The sequence below is a fragment of the Triticum dicoccoides genome, chromosome 3B (genome assembly GCF_002162155.2).
Source record: "Triticum dicoccoides isolate Atlit2015 ecotype Zavitan chromosome 3B, WEW_v2.0, whole genome shotgun sequence".
In the NCBI taxonomy this organism is placed as follows: domain Eukaryota; kingdom Viridiplantae; phylum Streptophyta; class Magnoliopsida; order Poales; family Poaceae; genus Triticum; species Triticum dicoccoides.
This window is the reverse complement of record NC_041385.1, coordinates 313655662-313669637: the sequence shown is the minus strand read 5'-3', so window position 1 is coordinate 313669637 and position 13976 is coordinate 313655662.

The following is a 13976-nucleotide window of genomic DNA, read 5'->3' as shown; positions in this document are numbered from 1 at the left end:
ATCGGTGGGGCCGAGTTTGACTTTAGGTTTAGGTCATATGTGTGTAAGTGGGAAAGTAGTTGAGGGATTTGGAGCATATCACTAAGCACTGTGGAGCAACAAACTCATTAAGCAACACCTCATCCCTTCTTGATAGTATTGGCTTTTCCTATAGACTCAATGTGATCTTGGATCACTAAAATGTAAAATGAAGAGTCTTGAGCTTGAAGCTTGAGCCAATCCTTTGTCCTTAGCATCTTAAAGGAGTTCCCACATCTTTTAGTCCATGCCACTCCATTGTTGAACTTATCTGAAACATACTAGATAAAAGTGTTAGTCCAACAAGAGATATGTTGACATTAATTACCAAAACCACCTAGGGAGCACTTGTGATTTCAATCTCCCTCTTTTTGGTAATTGATGACAACATACATCAAAGCTTTAGATAAAGATATAAATAATAGCAAGTAAACCTTTGGAAGGACATGTAACAGGCATAGGCTCCTCCTACATGTATGCAATCATGTGAATATGGAATATAGAAGCATGTGAGAGCATAACCATGATAGAGTAGGCAATGTGGTACATGTATCTTAGCCATATGCATCAGAGTAAAGAATATTAAAGAAAATACCTTCATGCCCATGAGTCCTTCTTGCAAACAGTATGTACATCAGCAAGAATTCATCACACACATGATTGTGATGCATATACTTACCTTGTAGTCTTGAGTTGGCTTAGGATGGAATGAACCTGCGTAAACAATTTTAGATAACACAGGTACATCTACTAGCCAGAGCTGTCGGATTTCGGGTTCCGGCAGACCCTTAAGGTTTGAACACTGGGGTGCACGCGGAGATCACACCTCCTGCCTACCCATGTCTCACCGCCTCGCCAGGATCTAAAACTACATGAAGAACAACACAAGGGACACGAGATTTATACTAGTTCAGGCCACCATTGTGGTGTAATACCCTACTCTAGTTTGTGGTGTGTGGATTGCCTCAGGGGCTGATGAGGAACAGTGCAATGGAAGAACAACCTCGCGAGGGTCTATTCTTGGCTGGTGGGATGAACTGCTAGGGGGAGTTCAGTCGCCTCTCTCTCTCTCTCTCTCTCTCTCTCTCTGTCTTTCTATCCTTGTTCTTTCGATGCCTCTACCCTGTTCTTTCGATGCCTCTACCCTGTGGGTGGCTAGCCCTATTTATAGGTGAAGGCCCCATGCCTCTTCCCAAATATTGAGCGGCAAGGGCGCCAACAATTGGGCATTTTAAAGGGGAACATCTAGTACACTTATCCTGACTAAAGTTGGTCCTCGCCTACCAAAGACCCTGACAATGACGCCGGCTTGGGCTCCACGATGACCTCCGTTCTGCCGTCCTGCTGGTCTTGGTCTTGTTGCACCGATATGGTTGCCTTTGCTTGATACCCTTGCCTGCGCTTGCCCCCTTTGAACCAAAGAGGAAACAAGGACTCTGCGCAGGCCGGCGCCCGCCTGGCCTTGGTCGTCATGGCTTGCATCACAGTCACCTTGTGAGGTACCCCGCCTTGATCTCTCCGCCTCCTCGTGAGCCAGCCTAACGAGGCCGTGCCTGAGGAAGCCTCCTTTCGTCCGCCCCGCGAGGCATGGCCCCTCGCGAGGGTCTTGAGCATGTGCTGATGAAGATGGGCCATACTGGGCCACTCCTTGAGCCACGCCGCGGGCCGCAATCATGCAAGTCTGGGTACCCCAGTTCCCAAAACACCGACAGTATCCCCCGGGCCCAAGGCGCGCTTGGACTTGGCTTAGTAGAGAAGCGAAGAGGCAAGTGCGAAGCGCCGCGTGCCCTAATAGCTTGTGGCCTTGGGCGCCGCGTGGCGGTTGATTGGACGTGGGCGTCCTGGCTTCCCCACGACGCCTCGGTAACTGCATGATTTGACAAATCCCTACACGCAAAACGGGTCATGATTACCTGGATCGTAGTGGCCGGCGGTTGGCCTCCCTCGGCTATATGTACGGAACGGTGCGAGCCCTTCCAGTTCACCCCTTCTTGCTATGCCCCTTCTCCTTCTTGGTTGCTCGTTATCCCCATGGCCCCGTCGAAGAGGTTCTCGGGCGCGGAGAAAGGAAAGGCTAGCCAAGAAGGACCCAGCTCTCCTCCGGCCAAGCGTGGCCGAGGCCGCCCTCGCAAGCACCCTACGGCCTCCGCCGCGACCTCCCGTGGCCGTGGGAACAGCCCCCTACGCGGCGGTGGGTGTTCGGCTGCCAACGAGGGGTACGTTGGGGCCGCGCGACCCCCAAGGCCGCGTTTTCGCTCGGCGTAGGTGCTGCCGGAGTTTGTCGTGTGGTCGGCGGACCCGACCGGCACCTAGCTCCAGCTCCCCCGCTTCTTCATAGGTGAACTTCCGGCTGGTGCCCCGGGCGGCCTTTGGCTTCAGGCAGATGGTTGCTGCAGCAGGGCCTCCTGGGCTACCCTGGAAGTCTCCACCATCGGGGAGGCGGCCTTGACCCGCGGCTGGCAGGCATTTGCCCGCACGCGTGGCATGAGCCGTTGATGCACTCTACACTTCAAGTTTGATGGCGACGCCACCCTCTACGTGAGGGTGTTCGGGGAAGACGGCCGCCGCACCGGATGCTTCCCCGAAGATAGTGACCGCGGCCGCGCGCCCAGCCCTGGCATTGGTCGGGGTGAAGGTGGCGGAGGGCGCGCGGCCAGCGGTGCCCGAGGCCCGCCAAGCTCCGGTGACTCCCCCTCGGATGACAGCTCCTCCAGTGGCGGTCACGACCAGCCCCCTCGTCGTCGCGCTCGCCTGGGAGAGGGCAGCCGGTCGGCCCGACGCCGCGCTCCGGTGAAGCAGGAGGCGGAATCCAGCTGAGCTGTGGAGGTAGTACGAGCCTCCGCTGAGAGTTGGCGCCAGGCAAGTCGTCCCTCCCTTTGCTTTCCTTTCTCTCCTGCATGAAAAGAATGTACTCCGGTGCCCCACGGGGCGTGCTGAACTGCTGCTATTTAATTGGTGCACTGTTTCTACTGTTTATGTGCTATGTTTTCATTCTGTGTGCCTATGCATGGAAATCACTTGGGGGGGGGGCACGTCGCGGTCCTCGCCTCCTGAGGCTAGGGCCTCGTCCTGCGCCTTGTGCCCTGCAGAGTTTAGTCAGCAGGGGTAGTCTCCAGCCTTGGTAGCAAGGGGAACCAACTCAAGCCCCGTGATCGTGTCGCGATACCCGTGGGGCACGGAATGGGAGGGGTGCTCCCGCAGCGGACACGAACAGGGAAGTTCCAAATAACTGGGTAGAAAACACTCACGAGGTTGCCCATGCTCCTCCCTCGTGAGACTTTGCGCGAGAGAAAACGAAACAAATAAGTGAAATGGATGAAGTGTCGCAAGCTCGAAATGGCAACAGCTACAGAAAAACTTCAAATAGAAACGAACAAGCCAACTGTAGAAAGCAAATGAAAGAAGCCGCGTCCGGCACCTAGTCTATTCTTCGACGTCTTCTCACCAGCGCGGAGCTAAGTGCTGCCACTAGGCGTGGGTAGGAGCCCCCGAGGCCCGAGGGCGGCTCTCCGGAGACTCCGAGGTGTGTACAACCCCACTCATTATTACGTGAGAGTGTCACGGGCGGCGAGCTTCATAGGCGTTTGCCTTCTTCATAGGCACCGGGCCTTTTCCAAAACGCGGCTACTTCACAGGCATTCGCCTTCTTCACAGGCACCGGGCCTTTTCCAAAACGCGGCTACTTCACAAGCATTCGCCTTCTTCACAGGCACCGGGCCTTCTCCAAAACGCGGCTACTTCACAGGCATTCGCCTTCTTCACAGGCACCGGGCCTTTTTCATGGGTAAAATCTTCGGAGATGTTGGATGTTCCACGCGTTCTCTATGGGCACCCCTCCTGGGTCTCCATGCGTGCCGAGCCGGGCCTGGAAACATGAACGACCTTGAACGGGCCCTCCCACATGAGGGAGAGCTTATGCAGTCCCTCCCTGGAGAGAACCCGTCCGAGCACGAGATCCCCTACCTCAAGAGTCCTGGGGCGGATGTTGCGGCAGTGGTACCGCCGCAGTGCTTGTTGGCACCTTGCTGCCCGCAGTGCGGCTTCTCGGCGATGCTCCTCCCCCAGCACGAGATCCGTCCCCCGCATGGCGTCCTGCTGCGCTTCGTCAAACGCCAGGACCCGCGCGGAACGACGCCTGACCTCGTGAGGGAGGACGGCTTCAGCTCCATAGACCAGAAAGAGCGGGGTCTCGCTAGTCGGCTTGGTTGCGGTCATGTGGATTGACCACAACACGGACTGGAGCTCATCGTACTAGCCCCTGCCGCAGGCCTCCAGCTTCTTCTTGAAGGTCCTGGTTTTGAGGCCCCTCAGGACCTCCGCGTTGGCTCGCTTAGCCTGACCGTTGCTTCGCGGGTGCGCCACCGAAGCGTAGCATATCTGCGTTCCAAGGTTAGCACAGTATGTTTTGAAAAGGTTACTGGTGAACTGCAGACCGTTGTCGGTGATGATGCGGTTCGGCACCCCGAATCGGCTCACGAGGCCCTTGATGAACTTGACCACGGAGCCTGCGGGGATGGTGCGGACAGCTTCCACCTCATCCCACTTGGTGAACTTGTCCACGGCGACATAGAGGTAGCGGTAGCCTCCTGGCGCCCGAGGGAACGGACCCAAGATATCCAGCTCCCAGACTACGAATGGCCACAAGAGGGGTATAGTCTGCAGGCCCCCCGCCGGCTGATGGATCTGCTTGGCATGGAGTTGACAGGCCTCGCAAGCTTTCACCAGTTCCACAGCGTCATTGAGTGTCGTGGGCCAATAGAACCCGCCACAGAATGCCTTACCAATGAGAGTTCATGAAAATGAGTGATGCCCACAGTCCCCACTATGTATGTCTACCAGTAGCTCCTTCCCTTGCTCCCTGGAGATGCAGCGTAGGGACACATCATTCGGTCGTCTTCGGTAGAGCTGTCCATCCTTAAGGCAGTATGTCGTGGCCTGCTGTGCCACACGTTCCGCTTCCTCCTCCTTTTCCGGCAATGTACCTCGTGTCAGGTAACTCCTGAGCTCTGTGATCCAGCACGCCTCCTGAGGCTCCAGCGCAAGGAGCAGGCGCGCTCCTGTGGTCGGGCCGCAGACTGGGGCTCCCGAGGCAGGGGGCTGGGGAGCTCCCCCCGAGGCTGCGCCGTACTTGACAGTGATGGTGTCGTCGAGGGCTTAAAGAGCCATTCCTCGAAGACGCCGGGCTCTTGTGGCAGCCGTCTGGATGCCCTTTTGGTGATGTCATCAGCCTCTTGATTGGTGCCGCGAGGCACATGCTGCAACTCCAGCCCCCAGAACTGTTTCTCCATTCTGCGGACTTCCGCGAGGTAGGCTTCCATGTGCTCGTCCTTCGGCTCGTATACCTTGTTGGAGAAGTTGACGAGGAGCTGCGAATCTCCCTTGATGGTGAGATGCTTCACCCCCAGGGCGACTGCGGCTTTTAGACCTGCTGTCAGGCCTTTGTATTCTGCTATGTTATTGGAGACCTTTTCTCCGTGCTGGAAACAGAGTTGCACGGCGTAGTAGAGTTTGTCTTGAGTGGGAGATACGAGCACCGCACCAGCCCCCGTGCCATGTCGGGAGAACGCCCCATCGAAGTACATGACCCATCCGTCCGGTGCCTCGCTTCCTGGGGAGAGTGATCGATCCTCGCCAGCCTCAAGGCCTGGCGCTTCCGCCCATTCCGCCATGAAGTCCGCACGCGCGGCCCCCTTGATGACTCTGGTCGTGATGAATTCTATCTGAAACGCTTGCAGCTCGATGTTCCACTCAGCGACTCTTCCAGCTGAGTTGGGGCTTCTGATCACCCTTTCCAAGGGATATGCTGAGACGACCTTGATGGGATGGCCCTGGAAATAGTGCCGCAGCTTGCCCGAGGCTACCAACAGCGTGAGGATGAGTTTCTGAGGCATGGGGTACCGTGCCCTCGTGTCCCGCAACACCATGCCGATGAAGTACACAGGGTGCTCGACGAGGTGGGGAGTGTTGGCGCTGCTGGCGCCCTCTGGAGGCTGGGGCACCTCCCGAGACAATGGAGCCCCTGGAGGCTGGTTGCTTAGGTGAGGGGCTTCTTCTGTCCTGGGTGTGCTTACCTGCTGTGGCTGGTTCCTTCTCGCCTGCAGCCGCGGTCTCTGTGAGGCCCTCTTGGCCCTGCCTCGCTTTAACCCGGACGGTTGCCGCGGTCTTGGTCCTATGCTCCTCCCTATCAACCACAAGGGCTGCGCTGGCAGAGTAGGGGGTGGCCGCAAGGTAGAGCACCAGGGGCTCTTGAGGACGTGGAGCCACCATCATCGGTGGGCTGGTTAAGTAGCTTTCGAGATCCTGGAATGCCCTGTCGGCCTCTTCAGTCCATTCAAAGGGGCCCTTCTTCTTCATCAGCTTGAAGAAGGGCAGCGCTCGATCCCCTAGCTTGGAGATGAAACGCCCTAGTGCGGTCACGCACCCGGTGAGCTTCTGCATCTCTCTGAGGGTCTTCGGCGGGCTCATGTCCTCGACTGCTTTTACCTTTTCTGGGTTGGACTCGATGCCCCGGTGGGATATGAGGAAACCCAGGAGTTTGCTCGAGGGGACTCCAAACACACACTTCTCCGGGTTGAGCTGCAGGTCCACTTTGTTAAGGCTCGCGAAGGTTTCCTACAAGTCTTGTATTAGCGTTTTTGCCTCCCGAGACTTCACGACAATGTCTTCAACATAAGCCTCAGCATTCCTCCCAAGCTGCCAACCCAAGGCGATGTGCATCAGCCGCTGAAAGGTCGCACCGGCATAGCGCAACCCGAAATGCATGCACGTATAGCAGTACACTTCGCACGGGGTCAGGAAGGCCGTCTTTTCAACATCTTCTACTGCCATCTTGATCTGGTGGTATCCGGAGAAGGCATCCAGGAAACACAACAAGTCGCACTCAGCGGTGGAGTCGACGATCTGGTCAATGCGAGGGAGCGGGAATGGATCCTGCAGGCAGGCCTTGTTCAGGTTGGTGAAGTCGACACACATGCGTTCCTTTCCCCCCTTCTTCGGCACGACAACAGGGTTAGCCAGCCAATCTGGGTAGCGGACCTCACAAATGACCCCCGCCGCCTCCAACTTGCTGGTTTCTTGGACGATGAAAGCTTGCTTCTCAGTGGACTGCCGCCTCACCTTCTGCTTCATTGGGCGCACGTTGGGGCACACATTGAGGTGATGCTCGATTACGCCCCTCGGGACGCCTGCTAGCTGATCAGGTTCCCACGCGAATACCTTTTTGTTCGTGCGCAGGAACTTCACCAAGGCTTCCTCCTGTTGGGGCTCGAGGTTGGCGCCTATGGTGAAGGTGGCACTGGTAGATCCGTCCTCGTCGACCAGTACCTGCTTGGTTTCCGCCTTGTCTTGAGTGAATAGCTGCTTCTTCTTGGCCGGTGCAGTCCCATTGGGCTCGGGGGCGTCTGAGCCGGCGGGCTGCGGCACCGCCGCGGCCTTGAAGGTAAGCTTGAGCGCCTGCAATGCATCCCCTATGTCTCCAGACACGGTGAGGACGCTGCTACTCACGCGCATCTTCATGAGGTTGTACGCTGGGTGAGTTGCGGCCATGAACCAGGCTAGTGTCGGGTAGCCAAGGATGGCGTTGTATGGGAGGATGATGGGGGCGATGTCAAAGTCGATTAGCTCCCTGCGAAAGTTGTCGTAGGTGCCGAAGGTCACCGGGAGGCGGATCTGCCCCAGGGAGCCGGTGGAGTTGCCTCCGACGCCCAAGAAGGGCTTGCTAGGCTGTAGTCGCTCCGGCGGTACATGGAGGAGGCTGAAGGCCTCCACCGAGAGCACGCTGAGGCCAGCACCGCCATCGATGAGGGTCTTGGTGACCGCCACGTTGCAGATGGTGGGGGTGCATAGCATTGGGAGCGCGCTCGAGCAGGCCGAGTTGGAGGGATGATCATCTGAGCTGAAGGGTAGGTCGGCTTTAGGTGCCGCCCAGCCCAGAGGCGCCCCGCGCGGCACGGAAGCGGCGCCGATCTGGCGGACGAACGACTTGATGTGGTGGCCTGAAGGTGGTGCCTGCGAGCCGCCTAGGAGAGCTGCGACGATTGGGTGCACTGGTGCAGCGTACTGGGCGAGGAAGAGGCTGTGCAGCTCCCCACAGGAGGCCACAGAAGCCGTTGGCAGGTGGAGCAGCCACATGCGTGGGACATCAGTGAGGGCCATGGGAAACCAGTTGGTCATGACCCTGTCGTCGCCCCCGGCCTCCAGGACGGCCTCCTCGTAGGCCAGCAGGAAAGCCAACGGATCGGCCGCGCCGTTGTAGCGTGGTGGCATCTTCGGCTTGAACTTGTTTGTCCATTGCACCTGCGGCAAGGCGGGGGCCAAGGCTCGGAGCCCCCCGCCCCCCATGCTGGCGCCGGCGACCGAAGCGGGCGGCGCATTGCCCATCATGAGGGCGAACCGCGGTGTTGACAGAGAGCGGGTTGGTGGAAGGGAAAGCTCCGGCGCACCCCTGCCTGGCGCGCCAAATGTCGGATTTCGGGTTCCGGCAGACCCTTAAGGTTCGAACACTGGGGTGCACGCGGATATCACACCTCCTGCCTACCCATGTCTCACCGCCTCGCCAGGATCTAAAACTACATGAAGAACAACACAAGGGACACGAGATTTATACTGGTTCAAGCCACCATTGTGGTGTAATACCCTACTCCAGTTTGTGGTGTGTGGATTGCCTCAGGGGCTGATGAGGAACAGTACAATGGAAGAACAACCACGCGAGGGTTTGTTCTTGGCTGGTGCGATGAACTGCTAGGGGGAGTTGAGTTGCCTCTCTCTCTCTGTCTTTCTATCCTTGTTCTTTCGATGCCTCTACCCTGTTCTTTCGATGCCTCTACCCTGTGGGTGGCTAGTCCTATTTATAGGCGAAGGCCCCGGGCCTCTTCCCAAATATTGAGCGGGAAGGGCGCCAAGAATTGGCCATTTTAAAGGGGAACATCTAGTACACTTATCCTGACTAAAGTTGGTCCTGCCTTCCAAAGACCCTGACGATGACGCCGGCATGGGCTCCACGATGACCTCCGTTCTGCCGTCCTGCTAGTCTTGGTCTTGTTGCAGCGAAATGGTTGCCTTTGCTTGATACCCTTGCCTGCATTTGCCCCCTTTGCACCAAAGAGGAAACAAGGACTCTGCGCAGGCCGGCACCCGCCTGGCGCCCGCCTGTCCTTGGTCGTCATGGCTTGTGTCACGGGCACCTCGTGAGGTACCCCGCCTTGATCTCTCCGCCTCCTCGCAAGCCAGCCTGACGAGGCCGTGCCTGAGGAAGCCTCCTGTCGTCTGCCCCGCGAGGCTTGGCCCCTCACGAGGGTCTTGAGCATGTGCTGATGAAGATGGGTCGTACTGGGCCACTCCTTGATCCATGCCGCGGGCCGCAGGCAGGCAAGTCTGGGTACCCCCGTTCCTAGAACGCCGACAAGAGCAACCAGAAGAAACCACAAGAATACCAAGACTGGGATGACATGTAGAGAGTGAGTACTAAGTACCACATTGGATTAGACATGTCCCCAAGAGTAAAGATATGCAATGAATTTAAATGATTTCTTTCCCTTAGATGTCTTGCTCCCCCTGAATCTATCATGGGATACTGGGAGAAGATAGGGAACAAAAAATCAGAGCTGAAAGATATAAATGAACAGAGCTAATGCAAATAAGCACATATGAACATGTCTTTCCCCTCAAGAAGACATGTGGCATCTCTCCTCTTGAACACCAAGCATCTGGGATCCTTGAGAAATACTTTCTACTTGAGTATTCTCTCCCCCTGGAGATCTCTTTCTCCCCCTGAGGAGGTGATACTCTCTCTCTGATGTGATCTCTCTAAGTGATAAGCTTTGATGTGATCTCTCTCTCCCCCTTTGTCATCAATTTCCAAGAAGGGTTTGATCCTTGAGTCACAGCACAAAGCATTTATATAAATGTGATGCTTGTAGAGGACAAGATTCATTGAGTGGAGCTGGATCAGAAGAAACACAGAATAAGTGGCAAACTGTTTTTCCTGTTGTGAAATCGGTGGCACCGAGTGGTATGCTTCGGTTGTACCGAAAGGATTCGGTTGGACCAAAAACAACAAATCGGTGAAACTGAGTTCTTCGCAGAGAAAACACTTGTCACCTCAGCTCACTAGACTAGTAAGATCTCACAAAGATTTGCAAGGAATTTACTGAATGATATGCAATGAATTGGATGCAGAAAATGCAGAGCAAACAGAAAGAAATCTAGATGAAGTTTTTTTTGAAAGGGGAAACAAATATGCATGATACAAATGCAAAAACATAGAAAAGAACACAAGAGAACTTCATCTAGAGATGGTCGGCGACAAAGTCACCTATGTTAGAGTATATTGACTTAGGAGTCAAGTGAGATCACTTGATCATATGTCATACTCATCGTTTAAGCTCAAAATGGGGTTGCCATTTTTTGTTTAAGCATCTTGATGTATTCACATCTTGTCGAGTTGCTTTAGCTCATGACTTGGAGTAAAGCTTCTCTAAGATGGAATAACATGCCTTGGTTGGTGCTGTTGAACATGTAGTTGAACTTGTGTGGGTTGCTCAAGGTTGATGTAGCTCATCAAGAATTGGGAGCACCACTTGGAATTTGAGTCCATCTACCTACATGGGTTAGTTCTTGCAAGGAAGAGCACTTGTGTATCCAAAAATGACAATGATGAAGCTCAACATAGAATTTGTCAAAAGATATGCTTGAATGGTTTCGTGCTTCCTTGTCTTCAACCACCATTGTGTAGAAACTTGGTGATGTAGAGATTGCTCAAGATGTGAGTAGATTACAATCTCATGCAATTTGATTCAACCAACTACCTACATGGGTTATATAACATGCAAGATGCAAATATATCCAAGACATAAGATTTTCATCATAAGAGAAATATCAAGGATTAGTCATAAGCTCATGTCTTGCATGTATCCAATGGAGTTTCTACTCCAGGTTTGAAGCATCTATGATGTTCAATTCTCCTCTCAACCTGCAAAACACTTTCTCATCAAGAGGTTTAGTGAATATATCCGCTAATTGCTTTTCGATGCGAACATGCTTAAGATTAATGTCACGCTTAGCAACATGATCTCGAATGAAATGACGACGAACTTCAATATGCTTAGTTCGAGAATGTTGTATGGGATTATGACCAATTTTGATAGCACTTTCATTGTCACAAAGCAATGGAACATGTTTCACATATATCCCATAATCTTTAAGAGTTTGGGTCATCCAAAGTAATTGAGCACAACATGAACCAGCGGCAATGTATTCCGCTTCGGTGGTGGATAAGGATATCGAGTTTTGTTTCTTGGAGGACCAAGACACAAGAGATCTACCAAGAAATTGACAAGTACCGAAGTGGACTTTCTATCAACCTTGTCTCCGGCATAGTCCGAGTCGGAGTAGCCAACAAGATCGAAAGAGGCCCTCTTAGGATACCAAATGACAAAAATTGGTGTATGGATTAAGTATCTCACTATCCTTTTCACGGCCTTAAGATGACATTATTTAGGAGTAGCTTGATATCGTGCACACATGCACACACTTAGCATGATATCGGGACGTGAATCACATAGATATAACAATGAACCAATCATAGAGCGATAAACCTTTTGATCAACCGGTTCACCATCTTTGGTCAAGTCAAGATGTCCACTAGTAGGCATGGGTGTAGTCATACCTTTGCATTCTTGCATATTGAACTTCTTGAATAGGTCCTTGCTGTACTTCGTTTGAGAGACAAAGGTACCTTCCTTAGTTTGCTTGATTTGCAAACCAAGAAAGAATTTGAGTTCACTCATCATAGACATCTCAAACTTCTCCGACATTAGCTTCCCAAACTTTTCACTAAAATGAGGGTTAGTTGAACCAAATATAATATCATCAACATAGATTTGGCACACAAATAGTTCTCCATTAACCCTTTTAGTAAAAAGTGTGGAATCAATTTTCCCAATTTCAAAGCCTTTTTCAATGAGGAACTTGGTCAAGCATTTATACCACGCTCTAGGAGCTTGTTTAAGACCATAAAGGGCTTTGTGAAGTTTGTAAACATGATTTGGTTTCTTAGGATTGACAAAGCCGGGAGGTTGTTTGACATAAACTTCCTCCTCTATTTCACCATTTAGAGAAGCACTTTTAATGTCCATTTGGTACAAGGTGATATCACGGTGATTAGCATAGGCAAGTAAGATGCGAATGGACTCAAGTCTAGCAATAGGAGCGTAAGTCTCACCATAGTCCATACCTTCGACTTGTGTGTAGCCTTGGGCAACGAGACATGCTTTTTTGCTAACTACTTGTCCATCTTCATCTTGCTTGTTGCGAAACACCCATTTGGTACCGATGATGTTGTGGTTGTTGTCGGGCTTCTCAACAAATGTCCAAACTTGGTTCATCTCAAAGTTGTGTAGCTCTTCATGCATAGCATTTATCCAATCCGGATCTTCCAATGCTTCTTCAACCTTCCTAGGTTCAATGCTAGAGATGAAAGAATAGTTTTCACAAAAGTTAGCTAAAAGAGTTTTAGAGCGAGTGATTCTCCCGGTTTGAATATCATTGTAGATTTACTCGACGGGATGGTCTTTAGCAATTCTTGCTCGAACTCGTGAAAGCTTGTGCTTGGTTCTTGGTTGAACTTCTTTTTCAACTTGTTCTTCTTCTTGGCCTTCTTCATTGTTGGCGTTGTCGTTCTCTTGTCGTGGTGGAGAAGGAGGTTGTTTACGTTCATCTTGATGCACTTCCTCGTTTTCTTCATCTTGGTGTGTCCCACCTGTGGATGCTTCCGTGTCAACTCTTGGTTCACCTTGTCGGGAAGTAGAAGCTTCCACTTGGATGGACGAGGTACTCTCCTTCACCTCCGTTGGACGGACCTTGCCAATAGACAAGTCTTGGATTGCTTCCGAAGGATCTTTGTCTCCTACATCAATTGGCAATTGCTCTACTTGCGAGCCATTAGATTCATCAAACTTCACATCTACCGTCTCTTCAACCTTTCGGGTGAAATTGTTGTAGACACGGTAAGTGTGAGAGTTTGAGCCATAACCTAGTAGGAAACCTTCATGAGACTTAGGAGCAAATTTAGAACGGTGATGCTTATCAAGAATGTAGCACTTTGAGCCGAATACTTGAAAGTATCCAACTTGGGGTTTGATACCGGTGAGGAGCTCGTATGCCGTCTTGCTGAGTAGCTTGTGAAGATACAAGCGATTTGTTGCATGACAAGCTGTCTCAACCGCTTCTGCCCAAAAGTGCTTCGGTGTCTTGTACTCATCATGCATCGTTCTCGCCATTTCGATGAGAGTCCGGTTCTTCCTCTCAACAACTCCATTTTGTTGAGGTGTGTACGTAGCCAAGAACTCATGTGAAATCCCTTCTTCATCAAGAAAGGTGTCCACGTTTGCGTTCTTGAACTCCGTTCAGTTGTCACTGTGAACCTTCTTGATCTTCACTTCAAACTGATTTTGAGCCTTCCTGGCGAAGTTTTTGAAGATCTTTTGGACCTGCGATTTATCATCGAGAAAGAACACCCACGTAAATCTTGAAAAATCATCAACTATAACTAGACCAAAAGAATTTCCACCGAGACTCTTGTAAGCGTTGGGACCAAAAAGATCCATGTGAAGTAGCTCAAGTGGCCTCCTTGTGGTCATGATGTTTTTCACGGGATGCCTTCCTCCAACTTGTTTACCTGCTTGACAAGCACTCCAAAGTCTATCCTTATCAAATATGACATCGTTAACACCAAGGATATGATTCCCTTTAATAACCTTGTCAAGGTTTCTCATGCCAACGTGACCTAGTCGTCTATGCCATAACCAACCTTTTGAGGATTTAGCAATGAAGCAAGTTTTAGGTTGAGCCTTTTTAGAGAAATCAACAATGTAAAGATCTCCTCTACGTATGCAAGTAAAGACCATTTTATGATTGTCTCGACGAAACACTTGGCAATCTACTTCAGTAAATAGGACATT